The 17149-nt window shown below is 40.2% G+C and overlaps 1 long non-coding RNA gene across 2 annotated transcripts in view; it reads left to right on the forward strand.

The window, feature by feature from the left end:
- LOC137483555 (uncharacterized) overlaps positions 1-6143 on the forward strand; it is a 45543-nt gene extending 39400 nt beyond the window's left edge. For both annotated transcript variants that reach the window (XR_011004522.1, XR_011004526.1), the window contains one exon: positions 5675-6143. This is a non-coding gene — a long non-coding RNA (uncharacterized lncRNA). The remainder of the gene's footprint in view (positions 1-5674) is intronic.
- The last annotated feature ends 11006 nt before the right edge of the window (positions 6144-17149 follow it).

Raw genomic sequence — 17149 nt, forward strand, 5'->3', positions numbered from 1 at the left:
CACTTTCTCTTGCAATATGAACAAAAATGTGCCAAAATCCTTGTATGCAGTGACAAGCAGTTATCAGAGCTGCTTGTGGTTAAAAACTCAACCACCAGACACGCAGGTCTCCTATTCAAGGGTACAGGGATTTGAAATCTCCTGTCTGCTCAGCATAGTTTGGATGCACTTTGCCATTGTTTCCAAGAGCTGCCAGGAGTTTTGTTGTATTGGGAAATGCACGATCATAAATGTAAAGCTTTACATTCATGCCTGTGATGTTGTGGGTGGGAGGGAAATACCAGAAAATCCTTTTTGGTCAGTGGCTATGTTGTATTAACCATCCTACCCCTGGGCTCACCCTCTCTTCAGTCATTACCTGCTCCAGGGACTCACTGACACTGTCCATTTTTAAGAGGGAGAGTGTCGTTAGACCATGTTCTGATTAATGATAGTGACATTGTGTCCATATGGAGTGTAAATCTCATCGGGCTTTTTGTGTGTTTCTGCTGCACAAAAATAAGCTTTTGCTCATATTCTGAGAAAAAGGTAGTGTCATGGGTCAGGGATGTGTAAGAGTTCAGATTATCTCTAGATTCAAATTCAAATTTAAAAAGCCCAAGGACATGGGTTTTGAAAAGGTTGGACTCAATATGGTGTCAGAAATGGGTCTTCTGAGAGATTATTATTTTTCCAAGTAGCTAACACTTAGGTTTTTATACTAGAGAATGAGAAATATGTTCAGGTTAAAAACTTCCAAGCTGACACAGGGGAGGAGGAAGGTCTTTGAAAAGTCCTATCATACAAGCATCCTCACATATATTGCTTGGCTGGGCACACCACCTGTACAAATTCTGCTGCTTTGCTGTTATTTTAGGTTTTCAAAAAAAGTGCTACTAGCAGACTTGGGTAAAATAAACTGCCTTCACTGCAATCACTAATGTTATTGCACCCAACTGCTGTTATCATTAGGGAAGATACTGAGAGCCATTGTTTTCTTACTCTATTTGGAATTTGAGTCCATAAACTTTTATGAGCTATAGTTTAGATAATGTTAGGAAATGGCTTGTCTGGAACTAAAATTATCTCATTGTGTCAAACAGGCAGGGACAGGTTTTGGTGTTTTCTACATTGCTTTCTTTGCTATAATACAGATCTTATCTTTCAAGAATTATGGAATTGCACATTAAATTTATGGGTTTATATATGGAAATGCAGTAGATCTGGCTTCTTGATGTCTGTGGCTTCATATGAGTACAATAATTAATGATCTAGTTCACAAGGAGAGATATCTATGGAAAAAAATGTTATGTCCTCTTGGGGGGTTTTATAAGAGATTCTCAGGTTTATCTGCATTAGTATCTTCATGATTGTTAGAAATGTGTTTCCTTTGACATATTCCCATCACAGCTGGGATTAACTGCATTCTGGAGGCTGAGTGTAAAATTGTTTACCCAGTAAATCATTGGCATAACAAGGTTTTTCTGCATTATCCATCTATCTTGGCTTCTAAGGAGCAAATTGTAGTCTTTTGGGATTTATATAGCTTTATAGCCAAAGTTCATGAAAGTCTCCTCCTTTCTGATAGCCTAAAGAAAACCATTCACTTTTTAAAAGCAGTTTTTTTCTGTCAGCAAACTGAAATGTGCTGCGTGTGTGGATACGCCTTAAAAAAGACAAGAACAATTTTTCCACTGAAGGTTTGTTTTCACTAGGATAATGCACTTCATATCTTCTGTTCAGTTAAATTTAGGGAAGAGGATGATTTTTGTAGAGCATTGTTTTTGCAGTGCTCAGTGAAGATTTGTTCTTGCTGCTGGTAGGTGAATCTCAGGGAATTCCTGTACTCCAAGTGATGCTCTCCAAGAACAGCACAAGCTGTTGCAGCTCCCTGGGTTTAGGCAGCCACTCTGAGTAGGAATTCACACCATGAGCAAACACTTCAGTGTTGTTTGCACTGACAACGTACCAAGTGAGGTCTCCACCCAAAAGCAGAGTCAAGATCTTGGAGAGAACATTGCTGAACAAAGGCACAATCAGGAAGGAGCTGGAATTTGTAATGTTCAGAATTATTGTTCAGCCATATGATCTCCATCCTAAAGTCCCCACATTTTCAAATTCAGGCTGGCTCTGAACAATCACTTATGTTGATTGTTTCCAGACAAAGATATTTTTCCTTCTTTTTTCTTCTGTTAAGAATGGAAAAAAAAAATAGGTCCCTTAGAAGTGCCTCCCTTCTGCTATATATTTCTTAATTGAGTTCTTGGCATAGGGAAGGGAGAAAATATGTCTAGCTATTAGAGTAGCTGTGTGAACTGGAAAGCCTCCAACTTCCAGAAATATATTTAAAGGCTTCAAGAAGATCCAAATTTCCAAATAATTTTTAACTCCTTTGCTTGGTCAGCTGTCAGTATTTGATAAATAGGGTGGGACTACTGTCAATATTTAACAGCTCAACACAAATATTATTCTTCATACACTGTAAAAATAGTATATGAAATGCAAATAAAGTACTTTATTCCACAGTTTAGTAGTAACAGAAGCAAGTGATAAAATCTCCCTTGCCTCCATACAAAGGCATAGAGAGGGAGAAAAAAGTCACTAGTGGAAACAATCTTCCCTGCTGGGAAACAAAACAGTGAGATTCCTCACTCCTCCCTAAAGTCACGTCCCAAGGGGGGTTCTGTGATAGAAGTTTGTTGTGAAGTGCTTCGGAGTAAGAAACAGCAAGGTAGGACTGGTGATTGAAACCAGATCACTGTGCAGTCTGCAGGAACAGAGCTCCTCCTGTATCCAGCAACACATCACCAGGACCCCTTGAATTGCTCTGCAGTCAAATACTGCAATACAAAACTCAGTTACTCAGTAACTCAGTTACTTCTGGAACTTTCCCTACATTCAGAAAACTTCATCCCAGAAAGCCACCACTTAGCATTGCTGGATGGAGCAGACTGCCCTGTCTATAGGCATGTGCAACCTGACTGTGGCATCATCCTGGGAAAAATCAAGATGCAGCATGGTCTGCAAGAGATGGGTTTAATGAGTACCAGAAGGAAGCCTGGATGTCACTTTCCAATTTTGTGTTCCAAAATGGTTTCCTATTATTTAAAATCTTTAGAAACGTTGTTGCTGTGTGAATGGTTTGACCCAATAGCCAGGAGAAACTGCTTTTTTAGCTATAGGGAGAATCTGCGTGTGAGCCGCACTGCAACAAGCCGGGCTGGCTGCAGGGACGTGTCACACCGTGCACCCCAGCTGCCCCTGCTAGGGCACTTGTGTTGGTAGCCTGATTGAGCCACCACCCACACAAAACAAAGGATAAGGAACAGAGCCAGTTTATTCAGGATACTTTCAAATCTATCATTGTTTTGGATTTGGCTTCTGTCCAGTGCAAAATGCATTTTGTGTGTTCCTACAGCTGCCATGTAGAGTGGACCCTGAGGTAGTAGGAAACTGCTCAATTACTAGAAATGTAGTGTGCCACTTATTCTGTAAATGAGTGAGTAAATCCAGGAAGAAATACAAATAATAGTAAAACTTTACTATTCTATTTTGTCTGAAACAGCCAGGATGCTTTACCAACTAGCTCTTCCTCTAATCCTTTACTATGATTACTGCACTGTTAATATGTTTCAGCTGCCATCCAGAAAAGTCACATCTCAAAGCCCATTCCATCCTTCTCCTGTCCCCCTCACAAGGTAGAGCTCCACTGAAAACCAGGAAGCTGAGCAGTCTTGACTGACTGACTGACTGACTGACTGAAGGAAAATTTCAGGGCACTTTAAGAACATCTCTTCCTGTATTTTGTATTTATTTCTTTTAAATAATTCTACTAATTCTTTTTGAACTAGTAGCGTCTATAGCTGAGAATAAGAGGTCATTTAAAGGAAAGAAGCTTGATGTTACTTTTCAGTAGTTTATAGGGCTTCATTATTTGAGAAAACAGAGTAATTAATTATCTCCATCAGGAAATATTTGCAACCTTTGCAATTTTATAGTATGCATTGAGGTCTCAAAGTAACTGTTAAGTGTAGCTGTTGAGCCATAGGGTGCTGGGGAAGACTTTGCACACATTGACAGGTATTGTCCATGAAGGGGGAGTTTGCCTTCCCAGGAATCATCTTCCAGCATTGATCTGTGGAGGATCAGCAGCTGCAGAGTATCAGAGCTTCTTGCAAACATCTCATTAAATGTTAATTATAGTGTCAACTTCAGTGGCCCGAGAAAAGGGGCCAGGTTACTCAACTTCAGCTGTCCCTCACCACATTTCTGTTTTTAAAGCAGGCAGATGACACTTTCAGGCAGGGTTTGTACAGCTGGCTTGGACTGCACCAGTATGAAACCTCTGCCAGACTTTCAGAGCACCTGTGAGAAGTGATTTCTCACTTGTGCTGACTTTAAGAGTGGGTTGAGCCGCTCTGCTTTGACAGATCTCTTTGCTATGTTCACTTGCAGTTCTCTTGTGCAGCCTCTGTAGGAGCATCACGGCTGGTTTGAACACCTGTAGAATACATTTGGTATGGATGGCACCAGCCAGTGTTGCTGTAGTTCATGATAGCCTAAACTTGTGGGGCAGGATGTGCTGATGAGTCTAGATTTGGCACAGAAACATGGTAACCACAATTACTTGTCAGAACCCCTGAATAGGGAGCTCTGAAATCAAGAGCAGGTCTTGGCCACAGTGCTTGCAGCAGTTTATCAGTGGAGATGTGGCAAATCCTCTTGCATAATTGCTGAGCTGGTAAACTCTTCATACTGACAGAACTGTGCTTCTGTTCATTTCTCTGTGCACTATGGACTGTAAGAAAGATTGATTTTTTTCCAGAAACCACTTTTAATTGATTATGGGACAGCCACAGTTATTTAATTACAGAAAAACTAGACTTTATTAATTTGTTTTCTGTCTAATCCCTTCAACTATAAAGCTGGCAGCACACACAGGGAACAAGTGCCAACATCAGCACTTCCTTTAAAATAAACAGCAACTCAGAAAACATTTATGTGTTACAAAGAAGCAGTTCATTTTATATTTTCTTTCTCTATTGCAGCCGAGCTATAAGGCTGAATTCTTCTTCCTTTAAACCATGAAAGAAATAAATTATTCAAAAGAAAAAAATATCCCTAGAAAGTGAAGTAGCAAATGGTTTTACTTTCTCAGAATTTTATCTCTAAGAAAATATATTTTAAGCTGTGAGCTCAACCAAAAATTCTCATAGGTTAAAAGTGTCCAAATTTCAAATACCCTGTCAGGATTACAATTTCTAATTGGAGATCTGATGAACATAGCATTCAAGGATTTGGACCAGCAGAGCATCCAACAGAACCTGGTCTGGATTAGGGAGCTGTAGTACAGTAAAATTCACATGCATTTCAGGAAGGACAGGATACGCTAATTATCTGTCAATATAACTACTTCTAGTAAACACTGTACTTATATAAACATTTGGGTTAAAATATTAGAAATCATATTAGTCTGACAGAAAACTTGCACATATGTTAAGCCTAAAATACTTCTGAGTATCTGGGGGACATTTTATGAAGCTCTTACACAACCTAGGAGCTCACAGGAGTTAGACTGACTCAGAACCCCCAGTTTAAGTGTGTCATATTAATGCTTTTTCACTCCACCTGAAGAAAAATTCAGAGACATTCTAATGTTCCAGTGACTTCAAATGAAGTTTCCTTTTTTTTATAGACAAGGTCCTTTAGAATATCAACAACATGACTGGCAACTGTGGGAAGAAGAAGGGATAAGTAACACTCTGCATAATACCAAACCTGCTTGGTATTTTGGATACATGAAATCTGGATGACCAGACTCATATTGATCCTAATGCTGCTGACAGTTTTGTGGAAGAGATTTTCAGGGAGGACATGGAGAACAAAACTCAGAGTGAGTATAAAACTGGAGTTGTGTATTAATATTTAAGGCCATCTTTTGTTCTATTTGTTGGAGTTTTTGTAATAAAATTATTATTCTGGCTAACTTGCCTACCTAGTTGATTGTGTGGTCATACCAGAAGTGACAAATTATCTGCTCACGCAGTAAATGTAGCTGCTAAGTGAATGCTCCAGAAGAAGGGGGAAAATGTTTCTATTTCCCAGCCAATTGGTTATTATGTTACCCTCACCAATCAGGATGCATTACAGGCAGTGTGGTGAACCCATTCCTTTAGAGTGGAAGAAGTCAAAATGGAACTAATGTCGTTTCTCAGCCAGTCTACTAAAATCAATGCAAACTTGAATTTCAACAACCACTAAAAATGGCATAATGTGATTTAAACTATGCTGCTATTTAGATCTTGTCTACACACTAAGTTGTACCAGATTTGCTAATGATGTGTGTGGTTTGAAAATTGAATTATTTCCTGCTGCTGAAAGATTATTTATAGACAAAACCCAAAGAGTTAAGAATGCCAGGACCCTGCATTGCAGTCCAAATCCTTAGGGGCTTGTTGACACTGTATAGAGGAGCAGTGGGAAAGATCTCCTGGCTAGCACTGTCCAAACCACTCAGCCCTTACAGCAAAGCAGTTTTGCAGTAGATGAATCACCTTGGACCCTGGAGTGGCTGTCTGTGAACATGACTGAACATTTGAAGCCACATTTTCACATTGTACTGAGCCCTTTATGTCCAGGGTAGGTTCTCACAGAGATGCTTGAGAGAGCCTTCACCCAAAAAGAAACCTTTACAAATTATAGACTGCAGGGAAAAAATCTGGTTTGATATGGAGAGAACATAGAATGGAAGAAAGTGAAGATAATGGCAGTAAATTTCTCCTTATAATTCTGCAGTGGTTCCTTCTTAATCAGATAAACACTGTAAGCTAGCTGTGATTTAGAGGAAATATTTGTGTTATTTAGGGGAAATATTGAGTGCACTTTGGTAGCTACTTGCTTTGTAGAGGAAATGCTTATGATAAAAGAGCATTGTTGGAAACATTGTTTTATATCTTGTCTACAATATTACTGGTTACAGGAAGAGACTCAATGACATTAAATATTGATTATATACCAAGCCCACATCCTTCCTTTTCCCTGAGAGCACCAAGGATTTGGGTCTTCTTCTGCTCAGAAGCAGAGATTGAGTAACCTGTGCTGTTGTCAGGACTTGATTATTTTATATTGTGTGTTCACCCATCTATTGCCAAGGTGAGGTCCAGCTCCGAGACAGCATTGGTGAGCAGATGTGTGTCAGGGAGAGGTTTACCAGCCCGTCAGTCCTACCCATTGCTCCCACTGTCCCCCTGCATTGCTAACCAAAGCCAGCAGCCTGCAGGGATGTACCAGGGCCGTGAGGCAAAGAATTCCCAGTGCTTCCAGAGGCCACCTGCTGCTCAGCAGGGTCCTCCTTTCCTTGTTTATGTCACACCCCCTGCCAGCACAGCCCATTTCCCATGCTACACCTTGATGCATGCAAAGGAGCCAAAGCCTGCTCTGCTGTGGATCTCATGTGGGGTCTTGAGAGGATGTTGGCTTCTTACATTAATGCTACTTAGAACTGGGAACACATTGTAAACACATTCATTTCTTTTCAATAAAAAGGTATAATTCAAAGTAAAAACATTGAAACAAAGCAGCAAGTAAGAACTGGGTGCAGTTATGTCTCAGTTTCAGAAAGTATTGAATGGATTATCTGTTTTCTACTTCTAGAGGAACAGAAGACTTCTCGTGGTTCAGATTCTGGGTAGGACCTTTGTGGTTCAGCCTTTGGTCTGTATGGGTAGTAACACTTTCTCTCTTGGGCAGCAGCTGGAAATGGTGATTCATCTTCATGGAGCAAATCTAACAATAAAACAGTGCAATTAAAACAGTCCAGAGCACGTGGTTAGCAATGAACCAGGACACTGAAACCAACTCCCAGAGCGATGCCGCAGGTCACACACGTGCTTGTGTTATGGTAAGGGTGTAATGCAGTCACCATGCTGATACTGCCTGGCCTGTGATCATGGGTCTATGCATTTCATTGATTTGGTGAATAGGGATAGGTTACAGGCTCTCTTACACTGAATTATTTCTAATGAACTTAGAGAAGAGGATGAAATTAATGTTTTCTGCAAGAAAATGTCTGCAAGTACATTATACACAACCAGGGAAACTGGTTAGTGCTACAGACAAAACTCCTCATTCATTCATTCACTTTAAAAAATATTGTTTAAGCCTGGCTGTGAACTCAAAATTGAAACATGCAAAGATGCACCCATCTTTAAACCTTGCCTGGCTTCGTGTCAGTGGATGTGGGTTAGGTTCCTTGTGCATTCTTGAATTTTTACTTTATTTTTTTAAAAGAGCACTGACATTTAAGACATACAGAGAAAAATGGCCTCAGGGGAACCACCTCCAATGCATCACAGAAGCTTTGTTCAAACAGCTTTCTATTACTCACTCTGACCACACATTGGCTGAAGTGGTTTAGATAATCTGCTGTACAGGAACAGATTGGTGGTGAGGATCACCAGACAGCCTTGCACCAGCCCACGTCATTTCTGGATGGCCTCCAAAGGCAGGAAGCAAACACAACAAGTGCTGAGCAGCATGTTCCTACGAGAGCAGAGCGTGGGGAGGCACTGGCCCAGCAGCTGCCCTGCTGGAAACTTTCCATTCCAGGACACGAGGAAAGTTTTGTGCTGCAGCATTCTTGGGAGCATGGAGAAAACTGCTGCTGCTGCTCTCTTGTTCCACTCAAGTTCTATCATGTACTCAGGGTAGGCTTATGCACAACATAAGCACTTCTAAAATGCTGCAGCCTGGCTTTGCTTCTTTGTTGGTTCTGAGGTCAGCTCACTGTTTATTATCTGAATGCAAAAAGCAGCAGCCAGGTAGTGTGGTGGGAGGAGCATACTTGTGACTTCTCATTTTTAAATTCCTTTAATATTTTGCTTCTTAGTCAGTTTTGCTAAATATTTTCCATCCATGTCTCCATATTTTTCCTAAATTATTTTGTAAAATTTAACATTTGTTGACATTATATCTGACTGGATAAATAGTGTACTCATGACTGATTTCACAATTTTAGGATATATGCCACATTATTTCAAAGTAGTAGGATAACTTGGAATATTTAGACTGCAAGCATCATTCAGATCTGGAATCTGAAATTAATTTTAACCTGATCCATTTTACTGTCATGTCATAGACACATTCTGAGTAGTAAGTTACTAAAACAAAATACTGTAGGCTCTTCTGGTAGAGAGTAAAAATATAGGCAAAAATGAAAGTGAGAGTCAAATTACCTCTATATTGATATAATAAATTGCCTTTTCACATCCCCGGTATAAAAAAATCCCCAACACAATGAAGCTGTTTCAAAAAGCATTCTCAGTGAGCTGAGTGGAAATACTCAGAATCCTGATGACCTGTTTATTGGAGTGGGTGGCAATTTTTTCATTATTTTATTTAATACGTACATATATTTCTAGCATCTTTCTGATCCCTGTGTTCGCAGCCTTGGAACAGAAGGCCTTGCAGGAAGGGTGGTGCTGGGCATGGGAACAGCCCTGAGCACAGGAGAGGTGTTGGAGCTGGAAGAGCTAATCCTCTGTTTAGACATGGTACCAATACTGGACTAGGTAAACATGTCACTTGCTGCCTGCTCTGACTGATTCCCAGAGCTCATGTCCATAAACATCCTGACCTATTGGTACTTCCAGCAGACTGCAGCCAAAGTAACTATTTATGCTAATATTAACTTTGTGGAAAGCACATGCAAACAGATCAATGAGGGCTGGCACCACAATTAAAGGTTTTCCTTCTTTTCCTGAAGATTTGTGTACTTTTACACCAAATCTGAAATAGATTTACCACAACATCTTATGGCATAAACTGAGTGTTTCTTGGGGCACGTTGATGGCAATGTACCACCACCGTCTTCTACACTGACTTGTGCACACACTGTTTTCTGTTCACCAGTCTAAGGATGTGCTCCGAGAGCAGCTCTGAGTCTGAGCAGAGTCCAGGCTGTGCTTGAACTCCTCGGAATGTTTGCATCCCCAAATGACCGCACGCTCTGAGCCCAGTGATGATGAAATGCAGAGGAGCTGTAATGCCTTCTTGGGTTTGTGACCTAAGCCTTGCCAAATACCTCACTAGGGCTTCCAGGCTTCTGCCTCCAGCACCTCAATTTCCAGGGTTTCACTATCAAAATTCTGGATGGACCTCACATTGTTGTGACCAAGATTAATCCCAGAATAAGTAAGATAAATTAATCATAGACTTTTATGTGCAAGGGATGTAAACAGAAGAAAATGTGCCATTTCAGCATGGGATCATTTTTAGATCAGTACCATATTCATACTGTTTACTCTTTTGTGTAGTTTTTGATTCTTTCCTTTTTCAGAGTACTGATTTTAGAAACTAATGGTTGCAGGAGGGTCACAGTATGTTGTTTTGGAGTTGGGTTTTGGTTGGATTTTTTTGATCTGGAAAAGATTTTGCTGTTTCACAAATCAGAAATATATTTTTAATTCCAAAATGGGCTCCAGACCTTATTAAAATACCAGGCTTTTGTGCTTCCAAGATAGCAAATCATTACTATGTGATTTTCCTCTCATTTTATGGAGCTAGCCTGCTTAGCTAGGAAAATAATTTGTCAGAAAGAAGGATGTCTCTGCGAGTGGCATTCATTGCTTGAGAAGTCAGTGCAAGAACAGCCTTTGAAAGATTGATATTTTTTAAATACAAAACCTGAACTTGTAGCACCCTTTGTCTAATTGCTGTTGGAGGAGAAGGGAACAGGAACTGCAGTAGCTGCCTTGACTATAATCACTTCCCAGTGGAAGAACAGAACTGTGGCAGAACTTAAGAGCTAAGCCAATGGCTGTCCTATTCAAGCAATCCTAGCAATGCTTCTTTCTCCAATTATTACGGACTGGAGAAAGAAGAAAGGGTGCTCCAGGATGCTTGCTGATGCTTGCCTTCTGATTCCTCTTGTTCCTCTGATGTGTGGTCAGGAGCAAGAGAATTACCAGGACTTCTACCATGTAACTTCACCCAGAGCTTAGCCAGCACTGTTTTTGCTCAGTGAACCTTTGCATTTTCCTTTTATTTTGACAACTCTGACCAGCCTGAATTCCTCCTCACCAGCACAAGCTGTTTGCTTCTACTCTAGCATTTTGCAATTCTGTTGTAACTCCATTACTGTGGAGTTTGTGAGGAGTAAAGTGTCTCTGCCATGTATGTGCTAACCAGTAACTCAGCAGAAACAGCCTCAATAGACTTCATTCTTCTCTGATGTTTTTGATCCACGTATACTATACAAACAAATTATTCTTTACACAAATACAAATACTCAAGTTTCCCCAGGTGGCTGAATATTGCTATTTAATGATGCAACAGTATAGGGATATAGCTACTGGTTTTTCCATTATAATCCAATTGTCAGCAGTTACGGCATAGTGTCACCTGGACTCCATGACAAAATTCCTGCTTATGTGTCAATATCTCACAATGCACTTGTGCTCCCTCCTTCCAGAAATTATTTTATAAAGGGGCACTTAAAAACAATAGAAAACACCAGTGAAAAATGTGATGCAAATGTTCATACATTTAAATCCATGAGAAGCTTAGATGGACAGCTAATTCAGGCATAAATTGGCCAGACCATATACAAGCTAAAGTACTAAAAAACCCTACATCTTTTGTGCGTTATAGAAAGGGGAGGGAAAGAAAAAGAAAATGTATTTACGTGCTGTGAGCTTATACATATTTAGTTGGTTATTTGAACTTTCTTAAGAGTCCCTAAAAATAAACTGAAAACATCTTAAACTACTTATGACAAATAGAATTGCAGGAAAACTCTATTGTTTCCAAATGTGCATTGAAAAAAATATGAGTGAATGAGAGGCTGCTCTGTAAGAGAAAGAATCTTAATGGAAAAACTTATAGAACTCTGAGTGGAGCTGTATGAAAGTAGCAGATGAGCCTTGCTGCTTAACAAAACTTTATCTGTCAGTACAAAGGTCAACTTCAGGTTAACTTCAGAATATATGTTTCAAAATTCAATTAATATACTTCCAACACATGACTTATTTTAGTGAAAACTTACTGCAGAGGCAATACAGAGAGAGATTAGTATAGGTCTGACTTCTTCTGTGCCGTTTCTGCTTTGTATAATAGGAAGACAAGGGCAGAATAAATGTTTGAAAATTTCTCTGTGACCCACTTTGAAATATCAGACTGTTTCTGACCAGAATCAGGCCAACATTCAGGCTAAAGATATGGAAATGTATTTTTCAAAAGGCAAGGAAAACTTGGAACTTAGGTGTTAAGTTCCATTAGTCATAGACTAATGACATTCTGTATGTAAATACTTCTAAATTTTAGTTGATTTAGGGCTCTTCTCTGGCTGCTGCAAAATAAAAGGGCAAAAGTTTAGTTATCTTTTTCCTCCAAAACAAATAAATGTGCTGGTTGTGGGCCTCTTTATTGGCACAATTGGTACACTTTCCAAAGTTTGTTCACTATTTAAGAGAAAAAAAAATTAATGTACAATTTCTACATCAGGAAATGGCCAGGGAGTATTATCAATTAATGTAAAATAGAAAAAATATAATATAATAACATAAAAAATAGAATAAAAATAAGAAAAAATAAAAAATAGCATAAATAAGGTATCTTTCTCCACTTTAAACATGTAAGTTGCAAATGAACATAATCAGTGTGTGATTCTGGGCAAATGCTGCGAGGTTCCTTGTAAAACCCTGACTTCTGTGTGTGAGCAAGCTCCTCTCAGGCCAGCTGTGAGCCACAGGCAGTTCCAGGGAAGGGAATACAGGTGTATCTTGTGGGGAGGTGCTTTTTCAGGAAGCATATAAGTGCTACAGAACATTCCTATGCCCTTTGGGTATTATAAGATAATATGCAGTGGCCAACTTCTAGTGAATCTTACCTCAGTTGTCTTTGGAGTTGGCTCTTTGCATCTGCTACATCAGCAACACGATTATTAAAGCTCAAGTTAATACAGATTAAATGATTCCACCTCTCCCCAGCTGTGCACTCCAGTCCAAGTCTGCATCCTTTTGGAGAGTGACAGGGTTGGCCCCTGCATGTTGAGAGCACCTGAATTTTTCTCCACTGAATTCAGCCCATGATGCAGGAGCTGAAGCACTCAGCAGAGATTTCAAATCACTTGCAGCCTAAGCCCCTGGCTTCAGAACTGCTGGTGTGGTGTAAGCTACTGTCTTTGGACTTAAATTCACCATTTATTTAATGCCCTGCTTTGCCTGCTAGATCACCCCTCTCTTCACCCAGGTGTTTAATGTATTCTATGGAAAGTACATGTATTTTACTCATCAAATTGAAAGGCCGAGGCAAATATCTGTCTGCATTTAGTCTTCTTTCTGCACACAAAACTTTATGCTAAGAATTAGGTCTGCACATTAAACTTTGCAGGGACAAGTCACCATTTTTTGAGTTCACATTTCCTCTAGATTTTAATTGAATACTGAAAGTAAGTATTAAAGGATGCAAAAATAAAATATTCCATTTGGTTTTGTCAGTGGTGTTTTCTCAGTAGCCTTTTTTCAGTAATTTGTAGGGTATTCCTGTCTTCAAACTGAAGTACTGACCTTCTTAAGTGATTTGGAATTCCTTAGTGCTGCACACTTATTTAGGCAGCTGCTCTGAAAAGCTTCAGTTAACCAGCCTGATACAATACTAAAGTGTATATATCAGTGTACTGAATCTGAGCTGGCACTGCTCACAGCTACTGAGGCAGACAATCTCAGTCTATTTTCTGCAGGGTATTTGGGGTTGAGGTTCTTTCCCCTTCTCTATGATCTGATGGATTATATTTATTTTCTCATCAGAAAATTAAATTTCTAAGTAGGTTTCCATCTTGACTATCTGAAATACTTAGTGCTTAATCTGTTCTTTAACACCGCTTTTTCAGACTGTAATTTATCAGTCTGGGTCTGTTGAAGCAGAAAGCACTTGCTCTGCTCCTGAGTGCTGCAGGTATGTCTCAGATTGCCAAATGGTTTCAGGAAAACTTTAATGAAAAATGTCGGGGTTTTTGGGTAATAGATGGTGAGAAAGGAAAAGGTCTGCAAAACTTATCCACATGAATCTGCTTTTTACTAGAGCTGACAAGAATAATTTTATTCATGGCTAATCCTAAAAGTAGGTAGTGGTACTAGAGTCAGCAGTATGCTTGCCAAGTTTCCTTTGGATATGCCCTCATTTCAGTAGTGAATGAGATGATCTTTTAATGAAAAACAGAACATAAGTAAACAAATAATACCGATTATTTTTTCCTCCTTCCAACAAGACAGAGTCGTTATCATTTGAGATTGGGAATACATTCACCATCGGCGTCCTGCTGTGTTAGTGATAAGGGAACTGACAAGGCATTAGCAAAGAGACACTGCCCTCTATTGCAAACTGCTCTGCTGCTGCTGCTGCTCATGCATTGACGAGACCAATGCTAATCAACAGTTTTAAAACCACATATAAATGGGGCATTTTAGTTCAATAATTTTCTGTCGGTCTGTAACATTAAGGACGTGCCAAATGCACAAAGGTCCCAACAACCCAAGCTCTTTTACAGACAGCACATGAAGTGTGTGGCAGACACTGGTGTGTTGCCCTTACCTGCACCTCAGCTGGATTTTGATTTGATTTGGTGTGGGTTTGGAACCTGAAAGGCACAGAACGGAGTAAATCAAAACCAGAGGGGACACTGCAGTGGAGCTGGGAGGAGAGAAGCCAGCACAGCACAGCTGTCTCTGAGAAACCCAGCTCAGGGCACAGCCCTGCTCAGGTGCCACTGCTGCCCGCCACCAGCACCGCTGGGAGCAGGCAGGGAATAACTGGTGGGGGAGGCTCTCACACCGAGGCAAAGCAGGGCCTGGGACAGAGAAGCCACTTCTTCCTACATCGTTCTCAGGTGTAAGGGGAGGGCCTGTGCTCAGCAGGGAGGACTGAAAGGAAAGGCTGCAGTAGCCACTCAGTCTCAGCTGCTTTTTCCACTCCAGGGTAACAGTTGATGCTGTCCAATGTGTTCCTCAGGTTAAAGCACTTCTCATTATTAAAATGGACCTGAGTTTTGTCAGAAAGATCCTGCTCTACGTCATCTGTGCATCTCTTTCGATGCTGAGAAGGGGAAAGACCTTAATCTAAACCACATTTAATGCTGTTGTGCTAAATAATGAATTGTTTTCATTAGCTTCCTATAATGCCTTATGTTAGAGTTTGGTGGCATTTACAGTGACTTGAGAATGCTCAGTGCTGTAATTTTGGCTAGAGAGAGCTGCTCTACCATCCGTCTCCACTGGCCTCTAGTGTGAGTTCACCAAAGAAAAGTATTTAACACACAGCTTTTAATAATGTTTGTCATTTTAATGACAGACAAGCGCAAGGGTGAAAAGCACCCAGTAGTTGTGTGGCACGAGGGAAAGCCTCAATGCAAAAAGAAGGACGTGTTCAGGGGAAACCTTCATGCCAGCACTGCTGTAAGTGAGAAAGAAAAGAGCAGACCGGAGTTGTGGTTTCCCATCTCTCCTGTTTTGGGGGACACATTCACTTAGCATAATTCAAATTGTACATCACTGGAAAATATGTTTAAGCATTTCTGCTCAGCTTTATCACAAAGAGGGAAATATGTTGCTCCATCTGCTTTCTTACTCTCAAGGAATTTTTGGTGTAACTTCATCTCCTTTGGCTCTTCCAAAAGCAAGAAAGGCCTGGCAGGCCTTGGGCTAGAATAGAGTAGTAAGGATAAAGAAAGACAAAGCCTTGCTTTCCAAAGAATCAGGAAGACAGCGGACTTATTGATATTTTTGGTAAATATTGCCATATGGAATTAATTGTTATTACCATTAGTCTGCCTGATGTGGAGATAGAACTGGATCAAAGATGACCAGAAATGCCACTCTAAAACACTCTAAACCTGTTCACCTAGAGAGCCCTGCACAAGGAGCCCTCACTGGCTCAGAGGAAGAGGGGTGCTGAGGAAGGAATTCATTTTTCCTTTTTGGTGCTTTTTGTGGGGAATGTTCCATATAACCTTGGGAACGGGGAATGAGATGTTGGACCCAAAAGAAAAATATTTGGACACGTACCTCAGTTTAAAATGTGGAAAGTCTTGCTGACATCAGTGAATCTAATCCATGTGTTGGACAGGAAGCACAGACCTTAAGTGCTGTACTGGGCTGTGGTCTCACACCAAGCCAGCTTTTTCAAGGGCAAGGTACAGTATAAACTTCTCAGATATATCTTACTGGCCAGCTCCACCTACCACAGACATCTGAATTTGCTTAAACACTTGACTCCACTTCCAAACAGCATTTTGTTCGTTAGTTTCCTATGGAAGGTAATTACAGAGCAGTAGTGCAGGGGCTGTACAAATATCCAGTGGTCTTGAGCTTTTACCTGAGGTAAATATGCTTGAAAGCTATTCAAAGACATTAATTAAATGTATTTTCAGATTTTTTTTCCTAGGTTTTGTTTGTTTGTTAGTTTTTTTTTTTTTTGGGGGGGGGGGGTTATTGTTCTTCTTTGTTTTGGGATTTTGTTTTGGATTGGTTTGGTTTGGTTTTTTGGTAGGTGGACAGCTACTGGTTTTGTGTTTGGCTTGGTTTTTTAATTCCTAGAGTGTTCTTTCTAAAAAGCTTGCAGTTTTTGAAGTGCTGTGTCCCAAAAAAGATAACTTTGCAGTATAATTCTCTCAAAAAGACAGATTTAACACCAAGATGTGATGGTACCTTTCCAAATATTACCAGGTATTCTTTTCTATTTCCAAGGTGAGACCACCTCAAATAATAACTTACACACTTGTATGTTAAAACAAACAAGTTTTGGGACTAATTGGTCAGAAATGGGAGTATTTGAGACTTCCAACTGTACTGGGATCAGGAAAATATCCTTTATACAGCACCTAGGCTGTGATGTTAGGAGCAGAAGAGAGGACAAGGCTGTGCTCAGGCACCTATGGGTGAAAGAGGGAGGGAGCAGTGACTGGGATAAGGTGGCCAGGAATAGGGTCCAGATCGCATCACCAGCTAGTGCACACTTCCTTGGTTTGGAAAATTATTTTATTATTTTTTACACACCAAGCACAGCAACTATCTTAATTGCTCAGAAGTTGATTGGCCAAGTTAAGGCAGTATAATCTTCCAAGTAAATGTACCCATTAAATTGATGGAGATGGCCTATCAGCAAGATACAGAATTAA

This window comes from Anomalospiza imberbis, chromosome 16, assembly GCF_031753505.1.
Source record: "Anomalospiza imberbis isolate Cuckoo-Finch-1a 21T00152 chromosome 16, ASM3175350v1, whole genome shotgun sequence".
NCBI lineage: Eukaryota > Metazoa > Chordata > Aves > Passeriformes > Viduidae > Anomalospiza > Anomalospiza imberbis.